This window comes from Protopterus annectens, chromosome 2.part1 (assembly GCF_019279795.1).
Source record: "Protopterus annectens isolate FY-2018-M chromosome 2.part1, PAN1.0, whole genome shotgun sequence".
NCBI classification, from domain to species: Eukaryota; Metazoa; Chordata; order Ceratodontiformes; family Protopteridae; genus Protopterus; species Protopterus annectens.
In genome coordinates, this window is record NC_056729.1 from 1,708,968,890 (window position 1) to 1,708,982,606 (window position 13,717).

Genomic DNA, 13,717 nt, shown 5'->3' on the forward strand with positions numbered 1-13,717 from the left:
ATATTCAGTGAATTCAGTTCTTGCCATAGCTGTCAACCTTAGCACGAAAAACCTGGACAAAGCCAATAATGGGGTAATACAGTCCCAAAAATAAGGACAAATTTCAAATATTCATCTTATAAACTTAGGTTGTGTTACTATGTATTTTCTGAAGAATATGAAGTCTGAAATTCAAATGCCTGTCAATTTTACTTCTGACAGAACAAAAACAAATTTCAGCAGAGGCCCAGGGAGAAATACTGTAGACACATGTCTTTGTAAAATGACAGGACACCAGAGAAAATCCACACAAACACAGGGATAAGATGCAGACCCCACACAGAAGGCTCCCCAGCCAAGAATCAAACCAGAAAACCTATAGCTGTGAGGCAACAATGCTACCACTGCACCATCAAATATGAACATTCAGAAATCTGAAGTCTGAAATTCAAATGCCTGTCAATTTTATTTAACATTTGTTAGTCAGGACAGTCTGACTTGGAACAAAAAACAATTTTCAGCAGAGGCCCAGGAAGAAATAATGCAGACATGTGTTTGTAACATAGGAGGACACAAAAGCAAACCCACACAAACACAGGGAGAAGATGCAGACCCCACAAAGAAGGCACCCCAGCTAAGAATCAAACCTGAGAACCTGCAGCTGTGAAGCAACAATGCTACCACTGCACTATCAAATATCAAGCATTGCAACATTTAGAAACCACAGATATTATGACGAACAGATCAGATCAAACATGAGGCAAACATCTGCAGTTTTTTTACAAATGGTGGTGGGTAGGGAATTCAGGTCTTTAACACCTAAATACAAGGTACAGGGTTCAAGCCTGAGGTATTCTCTACCACACCACCATGAGTCTAGACACCAGTATATAGCAACTGGGGCATTTACACACACACACACACACACACACACACACACACACACACACACACACACACACACACACACACACCACCATGAGTCTAGCCACCAGTATATAGCAACTGGGACATTCACACACACACACTCTCCAAATTCCCATCCACACATAAAATCTATAGCTGCAAACCATGCCCATCCACACATAAAATCCATAGCTGCAAACCATACCCGTCCACATCGCGAGATCTTCCTGCCTGTCCACAGCTCCAAATCACGAGAACTTCCCCCAATGAGACTGCTGATGTTGCAGTCTTACTCCGATGAGTTTCCCAGCAAGTTTCCAGGACAGTCTATTGCAGTTACAACTGCATAGACTTCTGGGATCTTGCTCTTCCATGTTTCCCAGTCCGGACTGCTGCTGAGACAGTCTGCGCATGCTCCAGACTGTCTCAGCAGCAGTCCGGACTAGTGCGCATGAGCGAAATTTGAATTTTTTTTATCTTTTATATTTTTTGAATTTTTTTTATCTTTTACATTTTTTTATTTTCTTTTAATTTCTTCATTTTTTTACAGCTGGGGGGGCTGCAGTCCGGCAGTCCAATAGCACAGGCTACCCCTGAATGACACATAGCCTGCAGACTCAGTCTGCCACTCAACCACAGCCAATAAGGCAAAACAACGTACCCAACACACTAGTCATAGACTCTATAGTCAGGCACACTGATGTCCCACTCACCAGGCTAAACAAGGAGAAGGTTACTGTCAGCTGCCTGTCGGGTGCCAGGATCCACCACATAACCCACGCACTCAGGTCACTCCACAACAAGTACAAATATGACTCTGTCATTGTCCATGTTGGTGTGAATGACCTGAGACGTACCTCCCTGGACTAAATGAAAAGAGACATGGAAGAGCTCTCCGATCTTGTAGCCCAGGCAGATATGACCCTAGCCCTGAGTAGCATTCTGCCATCACCCAGAATGATGCCGCAGTACAAGGACAAAATGATTGACTTCAACAATTGGCTAAGCTTCTGGTGCCATTCTAAAGGGATCCAGTATCTGTCTGCCAGGGATGACATGGTCGACAGACCACGATGCTTTGCCAGAGATGGCCTGCACCTGTCACTCCTGGGATTCCGGATACTGGCTAAGGTTCTTGACGCCCCTATAGTGCCTTTTTTAGGCAAGGTTCAAATGACAAATTCACCACCATAACAGGAACAGGCAAGCAAAAACTGAGGGTGATGCTACTCAATGCTAGAAGCCTAAATCTCAAAATGCACTCACTCGAAGCACTCCTTAAAATGGAGAACATCGATATCTGTGCAGTGACTGAGACCTGGTTCAAGGCTCCAGAGGGCACCCCTGCACTACCAGGCTATAACTCATACCACACTTTTCGGCCATGTAACCTGGACCGGAACACCAAAGGCGGAGGTGTGTCCATATTCATTAATGATATCCACACCTCCAAGCTAGTCGCTCAGCATAATGCAGCCGAGGTTATCCAAGTGCAACTAACTCTGGGCAAAACTGCAATCCAAATTGTAGCTTGCTACAGATCACCCACCATGCCCCAGGATTCCCACTCCTCTTTTCTTGATGTACTGGAAATTATTAGGGTTCAACCAAACACCCTAATAATGGGTGATTTCAACTACTCCACCATTAACTGGGAAAACTACTCATGTGCCAACTCCTTTGCTCAACGCTTTCTGGAATTCATAAACTCCAATGCCCTGGATCAACTTATCCACACCCCCACCAGGGGCAACAATATCCTAGATCTAACAAATAAACTGGGCGGAAGAAACAAACAATCCAAAACAGAACAGGAGCCCAACAGTAGCCAGCAAAAAACACTTTCTTTTAACCTAAAATCAATTTAATAAAAATTTTTCTCACGTTTTCGTCACTTTAAGTAAAGTAACTTCTTCAGACACACAGACAAACAGCAGTTACACAGTTTCTACAGCATTTAAACCATGTAGCATGAAGTCATGTGACTAATAGTAGCAATGAATTAAAGGTGCAAAGCGCAATAATTCAAACACTATTAAAGTAAGTCTTAAAACTTACATACTAACTCAAATAAAAAGTGTGTATGCAATCATTATACAATATACACGGATTATGTTAATGTCATTAGTAAAAAGTTAAAAATATCCTAGATCTAGTCATTACCAACATGAGTGACCGGTGTTCCACACCTGAAGTCAACGCCTCATTGGTCCGATCCGACAATAAGCTAATTACCTTAGATATCCACATCCTACCCCCACCCCCATTAAGGAAACAATGGTAAAAAATTTCACAACTTGCACTTTATAAGCACTTACATGAGTGCATGGATCATGCTATCCCAAATAGAACCAAGACGCTATCCTCCAAAAAAAGGAAGCCAATCTGGTGGTCCCCTGCCATAAACAAACTGTACAACAGAAGGAAGAAACTTTTGCAAAAGAGAGTAAAATCCCACGAATGGAGGAGCTCCCTGGTCAGCATCAGTAAGAAGCTGCGAACCCTGATAAAATCCTCCAAAGCTAGTTACGAAAACAAAATCGCCACTGATTCTAAAGACAGCCACAAAGCATTCTATAGCTGTGTCAAGAATCTCAATGGCAACACTCAGATCTGCTTTGAGTTACAGCACAATGGCACTAAATATAAAGACTCAGTTTGATATTGCCAACATCCTGGCAGATAGGTTCAGTGCTAACTTTACCCCCCTCTCAAACCCCTAAAGAGCCCATCTCTATACTGGAAGAATGCAAAGTTCCTGTAATCACGGCTGCACAGGTAAAAACCACACTCTCCAAAGCTAAGAACACAGCATCCATGGGACCAGACAACATCCCAAGCTGCGTTCTACATGAACTACAGAATAAACTAGCACCCCACCTAAGTACCATGTTCAATCATAGCCTCGCTTCAGGCTTTGTGCCTGCTGAATGGTGCACAGCAACGGTTATCTCACTCCATAAGGGGGGAGCCACCACGGACCCCGGGAACAACCGCCCCATTAGCCTGATGAGCCTGGTCTGCAAGGCCATGGAACGTATCATCATGGGACTTATAAACAAAGACATTGGTAATCTTAAAACTCTAGACTCCACCCAGTTCGGGTTTGTAAAAGGCAGATCATGTCTCCTAAACCTGATAGAGTTCTTTGAAGCAGTCACCAAAGCCGTAGACAAGGGTAAGGTGGTTCACACAGCCTATCTAGATGTTGCAAAGGCTTTCGACACCTTCCCCCACTCTGGAATTATAGATAAAATCACTAACCTAGTTATAAATCCCTATGTCACAAGATGTGTTGCCAACTGTCTCAATGACAGAACCCACACTGTGAAAGTAGCAGACTCCAAATCCGACTTCAGACCAGTGACAAGTGGAGTACCACAAGGTTCAGTCCTAGGTCCTCTCCTGTTTGATATCTACTTCTCTGAATTTCAGGCTAACACAGAAGGTCTTTGGCTAATGAAGTTTGCAGATGACTGTAAACTAGGAGCCATAATCGAAACTCCTAACGATGTGGACATCCTACAAAAGGGCCTCACTGAGACAGATGCCTGGTTTCAAAGCCATGGCCTCAAGCTCAATGCCAAAAAGTGCATTGTCATCCCCTTTGGTAAAAACTCTGTACCCATGAACTAAAACATAGGTGGTAGTATACTTAACACTGAAAGTGTGATAATAGACCTTGGGACACAGGTGGATAGTAGTCTCTCCTTTGATAATCACATCACCACAGTCGTCAGGAAATCCTTCTACGTGGCACACCTCATCACAAAAGGTTTCTCATCCAGAAAAAAAGAGGTCATTGTTCCCCTCTACTCAACACTCATTAAACCCATTCTAGAGTACAATGCCTCTTTTGGTATGTACCTCACAAGACATCTGCAACAACTGGAAAGGCTGCAGAGATACCTCACACAGAGGATTAATGGCCTCAAACAGATGCCCTACGCAGATCGTCTCAAAAAACTTCAGCTTTACTCCATCACCTCTGAGTAGGCGATCTCTGCCTAACATACAAAGCTATGTCAAACCCAGAGCTGTTGGACATGCTCCACTTAAAGAAATCCCAATCCCTCCGAGCTACATGCTCTAGGGACCTAAACCTTGTCACCACAATAAACAGAACATGCCGGAGGGATAGATTCCTGTCCCAGAGATTTCCCTTACTCTGGAACAAACTACCTATCTATATCAAACAAAGCTCCTCATTAGCACTCTTCAAGAAAAATCTTGATGATTGGATGGGAAATAGGAAATTTACCCCGTGCATCACTTCTGTGGCTCTGCTCGACAGGGGCACAGGAAAATAATTTTCTTGGGTGGCGAAAGACAGGGTACCTTTTTGGCTATGTTTGTATACACCCTAGGGCCGATAGCCTAGAACCTACCTATGAGCCTGCTGGTATGCCAGTCCATTTTTGCAAATGTTCACTTCATAGATTCATAGATTCATAGATTAGTACTAAGCTAACTGCCCTTGCAAGCCATTTTAAGCTTAGCCAATTGTCCCTTGTGAGACTCAAACCCTGCACCTTGTGCTTGCAAGGCAAACACCTTAACCATTAGGCCACCCTCCCAGCCCCTTAGGCCACCCTCCCAGCCCCAGAAGAATACTTAAGTATTCTTTACAATTTGTCCCTTCTGTTCCTTTTGGAATGTTCATGAAACGCAGATTTTCTGCTATTCCCATTCTTCCAGTTCTACTAGTTTATTATACATGGCTTCTATTGCCTCCATTCTGCTTACTGTTTCTTCACCATCCTTTTTAAATTTCTGAATGTCATCAGAATACTCGCTTAATGGCCCTTTCATTTCTTTTATCTTAGAATTTTTTTTTTCATATAGTTTATCGAGATTTCTCCCTTTTTGACAATTTCTGTGTAAATCAAAAAGACAAATGAACTCAGAAACAGCTGAATTCTCCAGGATAAAAGTAAGCTTTAACAGTCGACTGTGAGCGCTTTCACTGGTAAACTCTGCTTCATCAGATGCTAATAACAAGGCTTGAAGCCATGGCTTTGACACCAGGCATCTGTCTCAGTGAGGCCCTTTTGTAGGATGTCCACATCGTTAGGAGTTTCAATTATGGCTCCTAGTTTGCAGTCTTCTGCAAACTTCATTAGCCACAGACCTTCTGTGTTAGCCTGTACTTCAGAAAATTAGATACCAAACAGGAGAAGACCCAGGACTGAACCCTGTGGTGGTACTCCACTTGTCACTGGTCTGAAGTCGGATTTGGAGTCTGCTACTTTCACAGTGTGGGTTCTGTCAGTGAGCCAGTTGGCAACTCATCTTGTGACATAGGCATTTATACCTAGTTTAGTGAGTTTATCTATAATTCCAGAGTGGGGGATGGTGTCGAAAGCCTTACCGAGATCTAGATAGGCTATGTGAACCACCTTACCCTCATCTCCGGCTTTAGTGACTGCTTCAAAGAAGTCAATCAGGTTTAGGAGACATGATCTGCCTTTCACAAACCCAAACTGGGTGGGGCCCAGAGTTTGAAGATTACCAATGCCTTTGTTTATAAGTTCCATGATGATACATTCCATGGCCTTGCAGACCAGGCTCGTTAGGCTAATGGGGTGGTAGTTCCCAGGGTCCGTGGTGGCTCCCTCTTTTTGGAGTGGGATAACCGTTGCTGTGTGCTACTCAGTGGGCACAAAGCCTGAAGTGAGGCTATGATTGAACATGGTGCTTAGATGGGGTGCCAGTTCATTCTGTAGTTCATGTAGAACGCAGCCTGGGATGTTGTCAGGTCCCATGAATGCTGTGTTCTTGGCTTTGGAGAGTGTGGTTTTTACCTGTGCAGCCATGATTGCAGGAAGTTTGCATTCTTTCAGTATAGAGATGGGCCCTTTAGGGGGTGGGGGGTGGGGTAAAGTTAGCACTGAACCTCTCTGCCAGGATGTTGGAAATATCAGTTGGTTCTGTATATTTAGTGGCATTGTGCTGTAACACAGAGCAGATTTGCGTGTTGCCATTGAAATTCTTGACATAGCTATAGAATGATTTGTGGTTGTCTTTAGAATCAGTGGCAATTTTGTTTTCATAACTAGCTTTGGAGGATTTTATGAGGAATCTCAACTTCTTACTGAGGCTGACCAAGGAGTTCTTCCAGTCATGGGATTTTACTCTTTTTTGCAACAGTTTCTTTCTTCTCTTGTAGAGTTTGTTTATGACAGGGGACCACCAGATTGGCTTCCTTTTTTTGGAGGATAGCATCTTGGTTCTGCTAGGGATAGCACAAGCCATGCACTCGTGTAAGTGCTTATAAAGTGCATGTTTGTAGGCTTCAGCAGTTGTACCTCTATTGTCCGTCTGCATGGGTGTCGTGAAGTTTGCCACTTTTGTCTTAAGAATTGTGAAGTTGGCTTTGGAAAAATTTTTATGGTGGTTTCCCTAATGGGGGATGGGGGCGGGATGTGGATGTCTAGGCTGATTAGCTTGTGGTCAGACCTGACCAGCGAGGAATTGACCATGGGTGTGGAACACAGGTCGCCCATGTTGGTAATGACCAGGTCTAGGATATTGCTGCCCCTGGTGGGGGTGTGGATAAGTTGATCCAAGGCGTTGGAATTTATGAATTCCAGAAAATGTTGAGCAAAAGAGTTGGTACATGAGTAGTTTTCCCAGTTAATGGTGGGGTAGTTGAAATTGCCCATTATTGGGTTGTACCCTAATATTTTCTAGTGTATCAAGAAATGAGGAGTGGGAATCCTGGGGCATAGTAGGGGATCTGTAGCAAGTTACAGTTTGGATTGCGGTCTTGCCCAGAGTTAGTTGCACTTGGATAATCTCGGATGCATTATGATGAACAACTAGCCTGGAGGTGTGGATATCCTTAATGAATATGGACATGCCTCCACCTTTAGTGTTTCAGTCCAGGTTAGGTGGCTGAAAGGTGTGGTATGAATTACAGCCTGGTAATGCAGAGGGTGCTCTTTGGAGCCTTGAACCAGGTCTCTGTCACTGCACAGATGTCGATGTTTTCCATTTTAAGGAGTACGTCGAGTGAATGCATTTTGAGGTTTAGATTTCTAGCACCGAGTAGCATTACCCTCAGATTTTGCGTGCTTGTACCTGTTATGGTGGTGAATTTGTCATTTGAACCTTGCCTAAAAAAGGCATTATAGGGGTGGCAAGAGCCTTGGCCAGTGTCCGAAATCCCAAGAGCGACAGGTGCAGGCCATCTCTGGCAGGCAGATTCTGGATCCCCGTAGAATGAGACCATAGCTTAGCCAATTGTTAAAGTCAATCATTTTGTCCTTGTACTGTGGTGTCATTCTGGGTGATGGCAGGATGCTACTCAGGGCTAGGGTCATACCTGTCTGGGCTACAAGATCGGAGAACTCCTCCATGTCTCTTTTCATGTAGTCCAAGGGAGGTACATCTCAGGTCATTCACACCAACACGGACAATGACAGAGTCATATTTGTACTTGTTGTGGAGTGACCTGAGTGCGTGTGTTATGTGGCAGATCCTGGCACCCGACAGGCAGCTGACAGTAACTTTCTCCTTGTTTAGCCTGGTGAGTGGAACATCAGTGTGCCTGACTATAGAGTCACCTACGACTAGAGTTTTGGGTACGTTGTATGCCTTATGGGCTGTGGTTGAGTGGCACACTGAGTTTGTGGGCTATGTGTCATTTGGGTTGTGTTGGGGGGAGGAGGTTGCAGGCGTTTCTGCTTTGGAGGTCTCTCTTGCTTGAGCAGATTTTTATTGAGAGCCTCCGCGAATGTAGGTGTGTGTTTTGTGTTGCTATGTGTGTGTTTTGGTGGTGTAGGTTTTGAGGGACTATGTGATGAGTGTGGTGTGGTGCAAGTGTTTACCTTCTCCTCTTGACTGTCTAGTCCAGTCTTGGGTGAAGAAAGCTTTGCTTCCAGTTTGGCTATATAACTGCATCTCTCACAGGTTGTAGTGTTGGGTGGTAGGAGGAGGGGGTTGTCTTTGTACATGAGGCAATTGCTGCATTGCCCCAAGATGCCCAGATTCATCAGGTAGACAGGAGAAAGCACCGGGAGCTGACCCTTAGACATGCCTGGATAGGTGCTTATCTATTAAGTACTAAAACTGTTTTCCTCTCGACAAGTGAGGAAAATTGAGTGTTGTAGTAATTGTAGCTTATTTAGTGCTTACAACGAGTTCTGAATGAGTGCTGAGCTCAAAGAAAGAGATTTGAGTGCTAAAACTAAAAAACTGGCTAGTTCTAAGGGAAAATTTGAAGAGCAGACTTTAGGGCAAGGAATAGTTTAACCCTTGCTAAGCGGCGCTGCATAAAGTGCATTGTTTTAATATAACAAAACAGTTTAAGAAAATTCTCTGTATGGAAGATTTTCAGTCCATATATTTCTAGTTAATCACTGTATATTAATCAGATCAGACAATAGTAGTAGAAGTAGCAAACGTAAACTCATCTTAAGTCAAAACAAAACAAAAAGTAATAATAGAAAATATATAAATGCACAGCATTACTAAGTATTCAAAAGTAATCCAAGCATGGCAGGCAGTCTGTTTCCAGTTGAAAATCCTTTATTAAGTACACAGACAAGCGATCCAAGTAAAACAAAAATAGAGTAATAATTTCCTCACAAGCTTTCTAAATATATATATACTTTTTATCAGGCATGGGAGTGGTTTATTGTGCTGTAAAACAAAAGTGTTATTGGTACACATGTTAAATTCACATCCCTTCCCCCATCAGTGTGACATTCGAGCTGGTCCTGCCCTACCTAGTAGCTGTCATAATAATATATAACCCTTATGTACTTTAAATACAATGTATAATGATGTGATACCTCTTATTTAACCAAATTATTAAGTAGATTATTAAGTCTGTGATTTTATCCAAGACAATATACTACATGGCTGGAAATATATCAACCTTAGTTCATTTGGCAATCAAAAAATATATATAAATATATACATATACATTTTGCATGTAAAAATCAATTTCTATTTTCATAACCTATTGTTAACAAAGATCGCTTTCGTCCTTCTAGACTTTTTCAGGTCTGTGTACAAGAACCCTAAAAACCTATATAATTGTATAATTAGTTAGTGACTGGAAACAGACTGCCTGCCTTGCTTGGATTAATTTCGAATACTTAGAAATACTGTACAATTATATATTTTCTATTATTACTTTTTGTTTTGTTTTGACTTAAGACGAGTTTACGTTTGCTACTTCTACTACTATTGTCTGATCTGATTAATATACAGTGATTAACTAGAAATATATGGACTGAAAATCCTCCACACAGAGACGTTTCTTACACTGTTTTGTTTTTAGACCCACTACACTTTAGTGGGTTGTTTTGAGACTTCGGGGATACCACGGAGATTACCTGTTTTTTAATATAACAGTAGCAAATGAGCAAACTAATTTAAACAAATTAACCAATAGAAAGCTAAAAACTGAGCCCCATTCCAGCAGTCTTCGATCAGACAAGTTCTGGGCCCTCAGGGTGTATATACCTGCAGGAGAGGAAGCCACAGGCCTGTTTGACAAATGTAAGAAAACTGTGTTATATGCTAAGCTTCAAAAATGTAACCACAGAACCACAGTGCACCCTGCTGGAAGAAAGCAGATAAGTAAAGAATTTTACAACTGTGTGTGATCTCAAGCTAGGAGACAGGATGTCTGCAGCTGGAAATTCTTTCTATTGTCCTAAGACAGAAATAATTATTAGGTTTCACATGTAAAATGTCTTTTATTGCTGTGACTTCTTGGCAGCTGCAGATCATAAAGAAATGTTAAATTTTGAGTTCTGTTAGCCTGGGAACTTAAGTACAGGTGAAAAGAATGATGTAATCTTAAATGACTCAGCAGTAATGTGTATTATCAATTTAAGACTCAGAGAGAAAGAGATTGCATTTTGTATTTTGTTCTGAAGCTGACAACAACTCACCAGCACTATGCTTTGCTCTGTAAGTAGTATTTAGATCTTAGCATTTCTCTTAGAGGTAGATAGGAATATAGCCAGATTAGTGTAGATGTTTTCTATATTTATGTGAGACTATCCTACAATGTTGTTTTAAAGTATTTCCTGTGATTTCTGAACTCTCTATTGTCACTGTGTTGAATGAATTAATATTGTCTTGTGTTTTTATTATTTAATATTAAATATTTTAAACATTTTAACTGTGGCTGTTTTGTGTAGAGATATTTAAGCTCTTAGCATACTTGCATGTATTTCATAGGTTCATAGGTAGGTACTAGGCTATTGGCCCTGGGACCTATACAAGCCCAGCCAAAAAGGTACCCTGGCTTTTGCCACCCAAGAAAATTATTTTCCTGTGCCACTGTCAAGCAGAGCCACAGAAGTGATCCCCGGGGTGAATTTCCTATTTCCCATCCAATCATCAAGATTTTTCTTGAAGAGTGCTAATGAGGAGCTTTGTTTGATATAGATAGGTAGTTTATTCCAGAGTATGGGAAGTCTCTGGGACAAGAATCTATCCCTCCAGCATGTTCTGTTTAATGTGGTGACAAGGTTTAGGTCCCTAGAGCATGTAGCTCGGAGGGATTGGGATTTCTTTAAGTGGAGCATGTCCAACAGCTCTGGGTTTGACATAGCTTTGTATGTTAGGCAGAAATCACCTCTGAGTAGGCGATATGCGATGGAGTAAAGCTGGAGTTTTTTGAGACGGTCTGCGTAGGGCATCTGTTTGAGGCTGGTAATCTTCTTTGTAAGGTATTTCTGAGGCCTTTCCAGTTGTTGTAGATGTCTTGTGAGGTACATACTAAAAGGGGCGTTGTACTCTATAATGGGTCTAATGAGTGATGAGTAGAGGGGAACAATGACCTCTTTTTTTCTGGATAAGAAACCTTTTGTGATGGGGTGTGCCACGTAGAAGGATTTCCTGACTACTGTGGCAATGTGATTATCAAAGGAGAGACTACTGTCTACCTGTGTCCCAAGGTCTCTTATCACACTTTCGGTGTTAAGTATACTACCGCCTATGTTGTAGTTCATGGGTACAGAGTTTTTACCAAAGGGGATGACAATGCACTTTTTGGCATTAAGCTTGAGGCCATGGCTTTGACACCAGGCATCTGTCTCAGTGAGGCCCTTTTGTAGGATGTCCACATCGTTAGTTTCGATTATGGCTCCTAGTTTGCAGTCATCTGGGAACTTCGTTAGCCAAAGACCTTCTGTGTAAGCCTGTACTTCAGAGAAGTAGATACCAAACAGGAGAGGACCCAGGACTGAACCCTGTGGTACTCCACTTGTCACTGGTCTGAAGTTGGATTTGGAGTCTCCTACTTTCACAGTATGGGTTCTGTCAGTGAGCCATTTGGCAACCCATCTTGTGACATAGGGATTTATACCTAGTTTAGTGAGTTTATCTATAATTCCAGAGTGGGAGATGGTGTCGAAAGCCTTGGCAAGATCTAGATAGGCTGTGTGAACCACCTTACCCTTGTCTACGGCTTTGGTGACTCCTTCAAAGAAGTCTATTAGGTTTAGGAGATATGATCTGCCTTTTACAAACCCGAACTGGGTGGGATCCAAAATTTGTAGATTACCAATGTCTTTGTTTATACGTTCCATGGCCTTGCAGACCACGCTAGTCAGGCTAATGAGGCTGGTAGTTCCCGAGGTCCGTGGTGGCTCCCCCCTTGTGGAGTGGGATAACCATTGCTGTGCGCCATTCAGCAGGCACAAAGCCTGAGGTGAGGCTATGATTGAACATGGTACTTAGGTGGGGTGCCAGTTTGTTCTGTAGTTCATGTAGAACACAGCCTGGGATGTTGTCTGGTCCCATGGATGCTGTGTTCTTGGCTTTGGAGAGTGTGGTTTTTACCTGTGAAGCCATGATTACAGGAACTTTGCATTCTTCCGGTATAGAGATGGGCTCTTTAGGGGGTGAGAGGAGGGTAAAGTTAGCACTGAACCTATCTGCCAGGATGTTGGCAATATCAGTTGGGTCTGTATATTTAGTGCCATTGTGCTGTAACTCAGAGCAGATCTGAGTGTTGCCATTGAGATTCTTGACATAGCTATAGAATGCTTTGTGGTTGTCTTTAGAATCAGTGGTGATTTTGTTTTCGTAACTAGCTTTGGAGGATTTTATCAGGGATCGCAGCTTCTTACTGAGGCTGACCCGGGAGCTCCTCCACTCTTGGGATTTTACTCTCTTTTGCAAGAGTATTTGGTGATACTGTACAAGCCACTCCAATAGCCTTAGCCCTGGGTCACACTTACTATTTGGATAACAGTAACATTACACAATAGAATTGGTCACCCCTTGGGAAGGGCCTTATTAGTAGCTGATAAGTAGTGGTTGGTGGCAGTGATTTCTACCTTATAGTCTGGGCAGAAGGGGGCATAGCTAATGAACCTGTGCCAGCCTTCCGCAGGTGTGTCTGTGTATTTGCATATAAATCATATCTCAAAGTGTGTGTGTCAGCTACTTGGGCAGGGAGACAAAGCACTGCTTGGACAGAGAGAGTGCTGGAGTTTTTGGCTTGACCACTCGGCTGAGATCTGAACCCTATAGCTGTGCCAGTGGGGAGTCTTACTGGGGGATCTGGAGAGAAAGGGAGAAACCAACCCCAGACTGACTGTGATCTCTGTGTGCTCTTAACAGAAATTGTACTTACCTGTGTATATACTTGTTATCCTCCCAGTGTGGACGCCCCTCTCTGGTGTTAGTAGTGAGGATTGAGGCTCCTTGATTACTGGGCCAGTGCATGGGCATCACACCATACGTTAAACTGTGCCCATACCTGGGACCACATTTTAAACTGATAATATCCAACAGCATTTAGACTATTTTTCCCATCAGGAGCCAAACTGTTTGTGGAAACGGATTGAGTGGAGGA